The 14,255-nt window shown below is 36.3% G+C and overlaps 1 protein-coding gene across 1 annotated transcript in view; it reads right to left on the bottom strand.

Moving 5' to 3' along the window:
• Window positions 1-14,255, bottom strand: part of LRP1B (LDL receptor related protein 1B) — a 1,749,164-nt gene that overhangs the window by 489,824 nt on the left and 1,245,085 nt on the right. The gene's annotated exons all lie outside the window — the stretch shown is intronic.

The following is a 14,255-nucleotide window of genomic DNA, read 5'->3' as shown; positions in this document are numbered from 1 at the left end:
TGCCAAACTTTTTTGATAGTAGTTGAGTACAAATGGTTTGCACAGTCTAAGGAAGACAGGCATAACAAATCTATACATGTCTTAAAGTAGGGATTTTTTAAAACTTTAGGGGATACTCTAGGTGGATTAAAAGATTTTAAAACTAAAATGACTAACTGGGGTATAGAATTTGTTATTCCATTTTTTAAGGATAAATGTTAACATTAATGACTTTCTTGAAATGCCTAGTCAGTCATTGTGCTAAGGTGGCAGGGGGATGTTACACCATGAAGGAGGCACTTTGGGAATATAACAGACATATGATTTCTTGTCGAATCTGATTCTTTTCATCTACTTTTTCACATACCCCGAAGTGAAAATGTGGAAGAAAATGTATATAATATGCTTTTTACTTCATAGTAATCTGCTTCCAAATGCACTAAAACACATTATTTTAAGTGAGAAACCCTGGTGGCATGGTGGTTAAAAGCTATGGCTGCCAACTAAAAGGTCAGCAGTTCAAATCCACCAGGAGCTTCTTGAGAACCCTGTGGGGCAGTTCTACTCTGTCCTATAGGGTTGCTATGAGTCAGAATTGACTCGACAGCAATGGGGTTTTGTTTTTTTAGGCCAAATAAAAACCATTTTACATATTTAGCCTGAATCCTGGCAACTATAAAAACTGCTGCTTAGGAAGTTAATTATCTAGTCATATGACCTATAAGCGTCTGAGCTAGGAATTACACTTAAGCTTTACTAACCAAGACCTGTACCATTTTCTCTATGTCATCTTGCCAAATAACAACATAATACAAGAATATAATAATCTTATATCAAATGTTATTTTTCTCTAGATATAAGGACTAAGGGAGACTAGGAAGAAAAGCCTGGCAATCTGCTTTGGAAAAATTGATGAAAACCCTACGGATCACAATTACCATAAACCATTGTGCATGAGGTCTCCATGAGTTGAGGGCCCAACTCCACAGTAGCTGACATTAATACAACATAAAGAGTAGAACTATTGACCTCCATACTTGAAAACATAACACAAAACATGAAAAGGTTTAGTGTGGAGAATTATGTCTCTCTTGCACTCTATACCATTAGTTCCTATTCACTTTAACTTTGCAGTACTCTCATGCAGGCGGTTTAGATAAATGGCAGTAAAATTATAGACAAAAGTTATTCAAAATAAAACTAACTGAAAGCCAGATTTTACTCAAATTTTCTCTGTGGAAAAAGTAGTGGTCTGATAAACTATTGTAATACATGAAGCCAAATCTTGCTGTGAGGGAATCATTTTTTACGGTTAAGTGATCTATTCACTTGATAAAAGCAAAAGATTCTGAACCCGCCAAAATTAAAAGACTTTTTATAAATGTTAAGCAAAGCATAATTTATGTGTTCCTTAAACTGAAATTGAAAGTAAAGTATTGTATAGAATTAGTACCTTGAGTCCCTCCGGGAATTAGAAACCAAATGGAGAGAAAGAACACTCTAAGCTTACAAAACTTCAGGAAGAAACTTATGAATAATTTAAGATACTAATTTGCATAGTTGTACTTGACATATCTTTAATGAACATATTTTCGTAGTATCTAAACATAAGTAGGAAGAAATGAAAATCTTTGTCACTCTTTTTGAAACTCATTTGAAATTAGCTTCAGTAATGGCATTGCTATTGATTTTTTCCCCATTTGAGTTCAAAAGTTGCAGTTGTGAATTTGGCTGTTAGCTTGTATGGTATAGCCTAGAAAACTGACTTCAGAGTATTAAGCTAGGCAAATCTAGGCCTGAAAATACTTCTTAACACTATCTTGCATTAACAAAAATTTGAAATTGTCACAATCAAAAGTTGTGCTGGATAATTATCTCTGCATAATAAGTTATTGAATTTTTTTTTTTTTACAAAAAAGGCACAGTTTCAGAATTTAAACACAAAAATAAAATAGGGAAATTCGAATGTGGCTTGAGGAATTATAGAAATGTTGTCAGAAATAATCATAGCACTAACACCCCTATTGTCTTAATTAGACACGTAAGTTCTTGGAGGAGAAAGTACAATGAATACATGCCACAAGTTAATTTCAAATTAAATTTTCAGATTCAGGTAATTGGTAAAATAATCTATATGGTGGCATGGGGGTTCCCACTTATTGATACGGATTGAATTGTGTTGCCCAAAAATGAGTGTCAACTTGGCTAGGTTATGATTCCCAGTATTATGTGGTTGTCCTCCATTTTGTGACCCGATGTGATTATCCTATGGGTTGTAAATCCTAACCTCTATGTTGTTAATGAGGCAGGATTAGAGGCAGTTATGTTAATGAGGCAGGACTTAATCTACAGTATTAAGTTGTATCCTGCATCAATCTCTTCTGAGATACAAAAGATAGAAGTGAGCAAAGAGGAGTAAAACCTCATGTCACCAAGAAAGAAGCACTGGGAGTGGAGTGCGTCCTTTGGACCCAGTGTCCCTGCAGCGAGAAGCTCCCCAACAGGGGAAGGTTGATGACAAGGATCATCCCTCAGAAATGACAGAGAGAGAAAGCCTCCCCCAGGAGCTGACACCCTGAGTTTGGACTTCTAAACTCCTAATCTGTGAGAGAATAAATTTTGGTTTGTTAAAGCCATCCACTTGTGGTATTTCTGCTATTGCACCCCTAGATAATTAAGAGACTTACTGGTCCCTGAAGGTCTACTGCACTTTTCATGGCAACTGTACTTATGTCAGAATTAGCTTACATATAAGTATGCTTGTCATGGACACCAAATTTTTTTTTCTGTCAAATTAGGTTAAAATAGGAAAATATACATTTAAATTATTATAAATGTCATTGAATAAATTCAAAGAAAATTTTTGTTTGTTTGTTTTGGAGAAATAAACCTAACATGGGAACAAAACTCTGATTTTGGTGGTGGAAAGATAAAGGGGTCTGGAGGAAGAATGAGAAAAAAGAATAATTTAAGTTCTTAAATGAGAACGAGTATTAAATGTGATTCTTATATTCTAGATATATGAACAAAAGTTGAAAGCAAATAATTTAAATCAATCATTTTCTTTGAATTTAACATTGCCTTTTTTGACTGTTAACAATGCTTCCCTGGAGAACAGATCTGGGCTGCAATTTCTACAATACAATAAATGCTAAACAAAAATTATTTCATGATACATTCATAAATTTTTAGATGATAGTTCTGGTTGATTGTATTGATATTTTCCATTGTCTCTTTCCATAGATGTAGTCTATTTGATCCCTGTGTATTCTATCTGGTGAGATCCATGTGTATAGTCACCACTTGTGTTATTGGAAAAAGGTATTTTCAATGAAGAAGTAATTGGTCTTGCAAAATTGTATCATGCAATCTCCAGCATCATTTTATCACCAAGGCCACATTTTCCAACTACCAATTCTTCTTCTTCATTTTCAACTTTCAAATTCCAATCAACATTAATTATAAATGCATCTTGATTGTATGTTTGATCAATTTCAGACCATAGAAGTTGATAAAAATCTTAAATTTTCTCATCTTTAGAATTAGGGTTGGTGTGTAAATTTGAATAATAGTCATATTAATTGGTCTTCCTTGTAGGCATATGGACCTTATCGTATCACTGACAGTGTTGTACTTCAGGATAGATCTCGAAATATTCTCTTTGGTAATGAGGGTGATGCCATTCTTCTTCATTTTGTCATTTCCAGTATAGCAGACCACATGATTGTCTGATTCAAAATAGCCAATACCAGTCTATTTCTGCTCACTAATGCCTAGGATGGAATCCCTGGTGGCGTAGTGGTTAAGAGCTATGGCTGTTAACTAAAAAGCTGGCAGTTTGAATCCACCAGGCGCTCCTTGGAAACCCTATGGGGCTGTTCTACTCTGTCCTATAGGATCACTACGAGCTGCAATCGACTCGATGGCAATGGTTTTTTGGTGGGGGTTTAAATCCCAAGATATTGATCTTTATGCATTCCATTTCATTTTTGATGGCTTCCAATTTTCCTAGATTCATACTTCCTACATTTCATGTTCTGATTATTTATTTGTCAAATCCCATAAGAAATTGAGGAAAAATTATACACATGTGTGCAGCTGTCCCTGGTTTCCATTCTACATGGCTTTCATGTCATGGCTCCTGCTGGCAATGGGAAGTGGCCTATCCTTCCTGGCCTCTCTTCCTCCTTCATCATCCATAGGGCTGCAGAGATACCTTCAGGCATCTTGATCTCTTCTAGCCCTTCCCTCCTTGTAGCTGGAGTGAGGTAAGATCCAAGATTTATGTTTAGAGGTTAAGGTATGGGAATGGAGGGCATAGTAAAACACCTGGTGAGTAAAAGGCTAGCTTTGAAAGAAATTTGAGCAGTATAGTTTTGGAAAAATTCACAGTTTAAAATCGTGTGGCACTTTGCTTTCATTTGTATTATACTTCATTATATTCCTCCCTCAGAGACCTGTGTAGGAGGGAGGTAGTGATTTGGGGCAAGATGGTGGTATTTCTGAGTTTCAGGACCATCATGATGTCTTAATATTATACACTTAATACCCCATTTCCATCATTCTCCCTATTGCAAATCAAATTGAATTCCATTTCTTTTTTTTAAAATACAAAATCTGCTCTAGGAGATGGTGTTAAACTATGTTCTGCTCTTGTTATCTCAACAAATGTTAAGCTGTCATACAAGATCTTCTGTATATTGTTGAGCATATTCAAAAAGTATATACATAATCAATCATTTGACAGTATGCACTTGTAGAACACGAAGATACCATGTCAAGATGAACCTATGCCACAAAGGAACACATTTCAGCAAGTTCTTTACAGTCACAGAAATATAAAGCTAAATTAAGAGAAGTTTTTTTTTTTTTTTTTTAATGTTAATCCTGGTGTCCAAGAGGGAAAAAATCACCAATTATTTGTGCCTTAGATTTTAGAGACTAAGAGGTTGGGAGGTTAACCAACTTTTTTCAGTTTCATACTGTGACTTCCTATATATCTTTTTTTTATTTCAAGTATACAATGACTTTTTAGCATAAATAAATTATTACAGTTCAATTTTTTGAAACAGAAGTGATGCTTAGCCAAGAAAAATAAAATAAAAATAAAGTCACTGGAGGAAAGAACTCATTTTGCAAACTGAACTAAATTCATACATACTTTCTATTTTCCATTTGGCTACATTTTAAAAGACCTCAAGTCTCCATTGTTCAAAAACAGGCTTCCTGCCCACTTTTCAAGGCACATTTAGTATCTTGGATTCAGCTAATTTACTCCATTATTGTTCACCTTTTCCCCTGGCAATACCACCTGTCATGTTTTAACTTCAAACAGAATACTAAAAAGCTGTAATTTATTCCTATATTATGAATTTTGACACTTAACTGTCTATGTAATATTACTTGGAAATAAATGTTTGAATAATTTTACATAGAATGTTCATTTTTAATCTCTTTTATCCCTGAATTCACATCAATCAGTAAACACATGGATTAAGTATAAGAAGATATATAGAACTATGATTTCTAAGCACTGATAATTATTCCCTGCAAATCAACTTTACATTTAAATAGGTGTGTCTATTCTTGACTACAAACCTAAAAAACTATGTTTGCTTGTGATGAAAAGATTTAAAAAATGCTTTTGAGATGAAGCGACAGTATAGGTAAACGATATTGAAAAGATTGCTACGTATGTCAAAGATTTCTTGTTTTGGGGGTTGAAATGTAAATCTTGTTCTGGGGGATGAAAATGAAGAAATCAATAATATTAATTGAGATCTCCCTACCAAGTCTGAGCTACACTGGTAGCCGTCATGCAGAGAAATCAAAACTCTGAGAGGCATCTGGAAAGAAGAAGCAGAATTGGGCGACAGATGGAAATAGGTGATGAAAATCTAAAGTAAGTTTCAATCTTGTCAGGAGAAAAGAACTATGATACTACAAAAAGAGACATCAGAGTTAAGAAAGGAAGTCAGTAGATAAGAGGCAGAAGGACAGGTTAAGTTTTAGTGCTCACGTTTTTGTTGTTGGTGGTGGTACCATCCAGTAGATTCTGGCCCATAGTGGCCCTATATAAAGGAACAGAACTGTCCCTGGTGTTTCCTAGGCAGTAATCTTTACAAGGGTAGATGGTCATATTTTTTTCTCTCGCACTTAACCATTGCACCAGCAAGGCTCCTTTTAGTGATCATAGGGCATTCAAATAAATAATTTCTAAAGGAGATTAGAAATATAAAGGGCTGAGGATGAGCTACTGGATGTATAGGCAGTGACTGAAGTTAAAAACATGAGGATGGATAAATTTAAAAGATAAATGTAGCATGAGAAAAAAGGGCTTACAATGCCTTAAATAAGGAGAAAGAAAATCAACTACAATGTTTTAAGGAAAAATATTAGGGGATCCAAGAGACCAGAAAACTCAGGGTCAGAGAAATTCATGAGTAGACAATCAATGGAGAAAAATATCAAGGAGAAGGCATGTGGTGTGAGAACTGAACAAACATCACTGGATTTGGCTGTGGCTAGACTTAGAAGTTTCTGGATCATAATACAAACTGAAAACCTATTTCAGAAGTTCAATGAAGAGACACTGGATATAGATCACTATTCTGAGTAGTTGGCAAGTAAAAGTGAGGAGAGAAATATGATATTGGTTATTTTTTTCTTGTCTTCAAACAAGAAGAATTTGAGCCCATTTGAAAGCAAAAGAGAAAGTCTTCGATGACAGGAACAAGTTAAAGACGATATAAGAGCAAAGAACAGTTACTGCATGAGATGCTGAAAGATGATGCCGTTTGCTTCAGGATAAAAGTGAATAAGTAGTTTTAGGCAAAAAAGGAAACTTTCTCTGGGGTTATTCTCACTTATTTCAAAACATTCACAGCATGAGTCCACACATTCCATTTTCCCTTACCACCACATCATCACTCTATCAGAATCACCCACCAAATTGATTTAATTGCTTTACCACTGGGCTGCTGTCTTTCTGTCTCCTCCCTCCACTGCTAACACACTCAGGGGCCTTAGGGCTGGTGTTAATAATGCTGTTAACATCCCAGCTTCAAGTTCTTCATCTTTATCTGTTCTAGGGACTTACATCTCTCTTTTCCTTCTGCTTTACAGAAGCAAGGCTACAAAGTAGTCATAATTATCTGATGAAAATACTCTATTTCCAATTTTACCAAGTCTGAAAAAATCCTCTCTTAATTTATACAGTTGTCTTGGTCATTCATGTCTGCTGAACCTTAACTCTCTACTCTTACCATGGTCGCCTTCTCTTGATCACACTCTATTCCATCCATCTTGAGCTTGCAGACCTCATCTCTTGATTATAAGTTCATGGTTAACTCATTGCAAGTACAAACTTTACATCTGCCACTACCTGCTCCCTTTTTGGCTTATCTTTTTCCTTTTTTTTTTTTTTTTTACCACCTTTGGGTGGCTGAGCATCGTTGCTCAATGTCATATAAGTATACTGTTTTGATTCTAGAAATCCATCCCAGCTTAACTCATGGTGATTGAACATCCTTTCATTATTGTGGAAACTATTCACTACAATTGTTTTTTTGTTGTTGTTGTTGTTTGTTTGTTTAAAAGTATTTATTTATTTAAAGCTGCTAGTGACACAATGGATAAGAGCTGGGCTGCTAACCAAAAGGTAGGCACTTCAGATCCACCAGTCCCTCCTTGGAAGTCCTATAGAGCAGTTCTATTCTGTCTTATGAGGTCACTATAAGTTGAAATCACTCAAAGCCACATAACAACAACCCTACTCATGGCAATTAATACCTATGAGTTTCCCCAGTTTCACCAGTTTTAACATCTAAAATATATTCTATTTCCATAATTCATCTCTTCTTTACTCCATTTCCAAAGAAGGAGAAAAGGATTAGCACTTATATAATTTAATCTTACCAACAACCAGAAAATACATAAATATTTGAGAGCAGATATTTCAAAAGACCCCAAAGGTAGTGAGTGTTCAAGTTGGGGTTCCAAACTGTAGTGGACACTCTCAGTGCTCCACTCAGATGCCTTCAAATTCTGTTTACCATTCCTGTGCATCCAGCACCTAACTTCTGTGTCCTTTGCCTCTAACAGCTTGCACAGACAACTCTTTTCAGAGGACTGCTCTTGGGCTGCCAGAGCCACAGTAAGGACAGCCAGAAGGCTTTGGAGTGCATGACTCCCTACGGTGGACCTTATCTAGTGCCTGACAGAGCGGAGGTTTGAAAGCCAAGTTCATTTGCGCCCAGGTATAATTTACGCTTTAGGATTCCTCAAGGAATCAGTATAAGGTCTTGAGTTTGCTCACAATTGAAACTTGGCTTGGTTTCTTCCCCTTTGGTCTCCTCCTCCCACATCTTACTTGAAAAATCATTCCAGGTTCTGTTTCTAAGACACTTGATGCAAGACACAAATCTTGTCTGTCTGCTTTAAGTCTCCAGTTCTTCTTGTTCCACTCTATTGTTTCTTTCTTGCCAAGATTCCTGGTACATTTCCTGGAATTTGTCCCTCCTTTACCTGCATTTTCACCCTCTTCCTTTACTTGGCTTGAAGACAGGGTAAGAATCTTTCCTGTCCTCCTCCATACCACTCTCCCTGGGATGATAAATTACCATCCCTAAGAATTCCCTACTTTAAAAAATCCCACAATCTCAATAAACTTTTATCACACATCTAATCTCTGCTGATATAGGTCATTTTCATATGGGTTGTTCTCAGTCATGAAGAGGGCAGAGGAGAAAAATCCAGATACAGTTTAGATATTACTCAGTAAACTGGAGAAGGTGTCAACATGGCAATTTCTTTAGAATGTGGGGAGATTTAGTGCCTAGTTTATGGCCTCAATATACCCTCCAGCTGTATCACCCACTCTTTTCTACATGTCCCTACACTCCAGCCAATGACTTCACATTGCCTTTGCTTTGCCACTGCCAATTCTTTTATTATTCTATTTCTTTCTATAATATACCCACAGCCCATCTCAGAAACCTCTTTCTCCTTCAAGCCTTCTCCATAAAGCCTCTACAAATTACTACCATCACTACTACCCTTATTTTACTACCTACACCAATCATATTTTCTCTTTTTTTTTTAAGCCCAAGGAAATTTTATATTGGAATTACAGAACTTATGAATTACTTCAGTATGAGAACTGATAAGAGATTTACGTTTGAGTTAGAACTTTCTAGTATTTTTATGCTGAAAATTAGTCTTAATTTACAATATGAGACTATTCTTTATCCGAAAATTTTGTACTTGTTTAAACTGCAAGTTTAAACAGAAAACTCATTGCAAACAGAGGCAACATCTTATTCATAAAATCATACTTCCCAGCCCACTGTGTCTTTCACATAGTAAACTTGTTGCTCTTGAGTCAATTCCAACTCAGAGTGACCCTACAGGACGGAGTAGTATTGCCTCATAGAATTTCCAAGGAGCGGCTGGTGGATTTGAACTGTAGACCTTTTGGTTAGCAGCCAAATACTTAATCACTGCGCCACATAGTAAGTGCTACTATTTTGTCAAGATGTACTGAATTGAGTGGCTGAGGAGGAGATGGAGGATCACTGCTGTGTCCTCATTTCCTGTGCCTAGTACTCAATAAGCGTTCTTTGAATAAACTGACAAAAAATGGAGTATCTAAGAGCTTTGCCTAATGACTACTGGCTTTCATAAGAAATGTAAAAGTACAGATTGACAAGTAGCAACAAGAGGTCTGTTAAGTTAAAATGCACAAATCTATAATAGGCTAGGCCCAAGAGACTCTCTCAAAAGCAAATGAAGTGTTGGCCTTATTGCAAATATGAAGGGAAGATATTATCAAAAACAAACACCCATTTACTATGCACATATAGGATTACTTAGCAATCAAACTATATCTGTTCATACTATTTGAAGAATCATTCACAAGCAATTGATCAGATTTTCTCTGACTATTGAGGCTATAATGATTTATTACTTGATCATCAATAACATATGTTTAGAGATTTTAAAAATGCTGTCACATGAGTAAAGGGCGTTTTATTTTCAAGTTTATGGGTGCAATATGAGCACACTCAAATGAGTCATTTGTTTTATTCTTAGAATTAAAATTGCATCATACCCCACCCCCCACAGTCTAATATGTAGTGGCATGAATCCTCTGGCATGTGGTGATAGACAGCAGGACACACAGGAGTCAGATCCACCTCAAGACTCTGTCATAAACATCCACTCATTTTTTTTCCAGCCTTATTTTTGTTAACTCTCTCATCTATAGTTCTACTCTTTAAATTCTCATTATGATGTAGCCTAACACTATTCAAATCTGTTTTCTTATATAATTGATATTTTTAGTTATTAATTCTGTGAATGCCTAATAACATATATGTATGTGAATATATATACATGCATACATATAAACATACATATACATACATACATACATATATATATATATATATATATATATATATATATATAAAATATGGAGTCCTGGTGGTGTAGTGGTTAAGGATTTGGCTGCTAACAAAAAGATCACCAGCTGCTCCTTGGAAACCCAGTGGGGCAGTTCTATGAGTTAGAATCAACTTGACGGCAATGGGTTTGGTTTTTTTGATTATATATAAATATATATATACACACACACACATACCTATGCATACACACTCATAAAACATAGTGTAATATTTGGAGTTTAAAAAGGCAAGAAAGAAAAGACCAAGACAAATGTCAGAGGAGACCCTGAAACTTGCTCTTGAGCTTCGAGCAGCTAAAGCAAAAGGAAGAATTGATGAAGCAAAAGAACCGAACAGAAGATTTCAAAGGGCCTCTCGAGAAGACAAAGTGAAGTATTATAATGACATGAGCAAAGAGCTGGAGATGGAAAACTAAATGAGAATAACATGCTCGGCGTTTCTCAAGCTGAAAGAGCTGAAGAAAAAATTCAGGCCTCGAATTACAATAGTAAAGGATTCTATGAGGAAAATATTAAATGATGCAGGAAGCATCAAAAGAAGATGGAAGGAATACACAGAGTCATTATACCAAAAAGAGTTAGTCGATATTCAACCATTTCAAGAGGTGGCATATCATCAGGAACTGATTGTACTGAAGGAGGAAGTCCAAGCTGCTCTGAAGGCATTGGTGAAAAACAAGGCTCCAGGAATTGATGGAATATCAATTGAGATGTTTCAACGAACAGACGCAGCACTGGAGGTGCTCACTTGTCTATGCCAAGAAATATGGAAAACAGCTTCCTGGCCAACTGTCTGGAAGAGATCCGTATTTGTGCCTATTCCCAAGAAAGGTGATCCAACTGAATGTGGAAATTATAAAACACTATCATTAATATCACACGCAAGCAAAATTTTGCTGAAGATTATTCAAAAACGGCTACAGCAGTATACCGACAGGGAACTGCCAGAAATTCAGGCCGGTTTCAGAAGACGGCGTGAAACCAGGGATGTCATTGCTGATGTCAGATGGATCCTGGCTGAAAGCAGAGAATACCAGAAGGATGTTTCCCTGTGTTTTATTGACTATACAAAGGTATTCGACTGTGTGGATCGTAACAAACTATGGAAAACACTGCGAAGAATGTGAATTCCAGAACACTTAATTGTGCTCCTGAGGAGCCTTTACATAGATCAAGAGGCAGTTGTTCAGACAGAACAAGGGGATACTGATTGGTTTAAAGTCAGGAAAGGTGTGCATCAGGGTTGTATTCTTTCACCATACCTATTTAATCTGTATGCTGAACAAATAATCCGAGAAGCTGGATTATTTTATATGAAGAAGAATGGGGCATCAGGATTGGAGGAAGACTCGTTAACAACCTGCCTTATGCAGATGACACAACCTTGCTTGCTGAAAGTGAACAGGGCTTGAAGCACTTACTAATGAAGATCAAAGACCACAGCCTTCAGTATGGATTACACCTCAACATAAAGAAAACAAAAATCCTCACAACTGGACCAATGAGCAATATCATGATAAATGGAGAAAAGATTGAGTTGTCAAGGATTTCATTTTCCTTGGATCCACAAGCAACAGCCATGGAAGCAGCAGTCAAGAAATCAAAAGACACATTGCATTGGGCGAATCTGCTGCAAAGGACCTCTTCAAAGTGTTGAAGAGCAAAGATGTCACCCTGAAGACTAAGGCACTCCTGACCCAAGCCATGGTATTTTCAATCACATCGCATCATATGCATATGAAAGCTGGACAATGAATAAGGAAGACTGAAAAAGAGTTGACGCCATTGAGTTGTGGTATTGGCCAAGAATATTGAATATACCATGGACTGCCAAAAGAATGAACAAATCTGTCTTGGAAGAAGTGCAGCCAGAATGCTCCTTGGAGGCAAGGATGGCGAGACTGTGCCTTACATACTTTGAACATGTTGTCAGGAGGGATCAGTCCCTGGAGAAGGACATCATGCTTGGCAGAGTACAGGGTCATCGGAAAAGAGGAAGACCCTCAACGAGGTGAATTGACACAGTGGCTGCAACAATAAGCTCAAGCATAACGATTGTAAGGATGGCGCAGGACTGGGCAGTGTTTCGTCCTGTTGTGCATAGGGTCGCTATGGGTCAGAACCAACTCGATGGCACCTAACAACAACAACAACGACTCTCTCATCTATCAATTTGGTGACCTAGAGTAATATAATTAAGATGACTGTGCCTCAGTTTCCTCATCTGTAAAAGAGAAGTACTACTTGAGGCTTGATGTGAGCATTAAAAAAAAAAAACTCATATAAAATTCTCAGATTCATTCTTGGTGAATGAAAACCACTAAGTACATTTTAATATTGTTACTGTTCTTATTTTATACTTTTCTTCATCCTAATCTAATAGCTTTTACATTCTTGTTCTTATTCATCTTCTTACTTATCCATTTATCTTATTTTAAATCTCATATATTTCCCCCTATTTAAATTCCTAGTCAAATTTTTCTTGCAAGATGTACAACCATGGTTCTCCTTAGAAGCAAGGATAGAAGACTACGTCTCACATATTTTGGATATGTTATCAGGAGGGATAAGTCCCTGAAGAAGGACATCATACTTCATAGAGGGAAAAGGACATCATGCTTCGTAAAGTAAAAGAAGAAAAAGTGGAAGACCCTCAACAAGATGGATTGACACTGTGGCTGCAACAGTGGGCTCAAGTATAACAATGATTGTGAGGATGGCACAGGACTGGGCAGTGTCTGTTTTACACAGGGTTGCTATGAGTTGGAACTGACTTGACAGCACCTAACAACAACAACAACAACAACAACAACAGCATAAGAAAGTAAGTTGGGATAGTCAGTGGAAAATAATAACCAAACGGTTGGCTTGCTTTCTTTGGCTAACAACCGAATGCTTAACCACTGTGCCAAAAGAGCTCCATAGTGAAGACTACAGACTTTATATAGTCTAGTGAAAAGTACAGCTAGGTAGCAAATAAACATAAGTGTAAGTGCACAGAAATTAATAAAAGTAATATAAGTACTGGGACCAGAAAGATCAGACCTATTTGCAAACTCAGGGAAAGATAAGTAAGATTTAGCAAGGTTAGAGTAGGAAGAAGAAGACTTAAGGTAAAGGGAAGAGGTTGATCAAGGCTGAGAGTAGAAGAGAACAGGGAATATTTGATAAACTAAGAAAAGTCCAACATAGATTGATCATGACAGCAAAGAAGTAGAAGAAAGAGTTTGAGACTGAAAAGTTAAATGTGGCCTGATTAAGAAGGATTCTATCAGAGATTTTGGACTTTATACAAAGGAAATCCCTCAAAATATTTAAAGTAAGCAGATTTATTTTAAAAGAAAAAAAGGTATTTTACCACAATAAAAAATAATAATTAAAAAAATCACTCTAGCCGTTGGCGAAGTTACGGGACCAATTGGGCAGTTATTGCAGGGATAGATGGGTAAAATAATAGCAGATTGGAGTGCAAGCCGTAAAGATAATGAGTGATAGAATCATTTCAGAGAAAAAATCAGCAGAACTTGATGGCAGAAGGAATTCATTTCAATTTTAAACATGTACAGTTTGGGTGCCCATAAAATAAATAAAAATGTTAAGAAGGTAGGTAGACACATTTATTTGGAACACAAATGGAAAACTTGACACAGGCATGTTGATTTGACAATCATAGACACATACATGGAAATTAAATTTAAGAAATTAAGTTTTAGAAATACTGGACAATAAGTCTTACTATCAAGTGTCTATTTCATTCATTCAGTAAATAACCGAGCACCTATTATATAAACTGTTTCAAGGTAGAGTTTAA

Source organism: Loxodonta africana, chromosome 6 (assembly GCF_030014295.1).
Source record: "Loxodonta africana isolate mLoxAfr1 chromosome 6, mLoxAfr1.hap2, whole genome shotgun sequence".
NCBI classification, from domain to species: Eukaryota; Metazoa; Chordata; class Mammalia; order Proboscidea; family Elephantidae; genus Loxodonta; species Loxodonta africana.
This window is presented reverse-complemented; position numbering and strand designations above follow the sequence as displayed.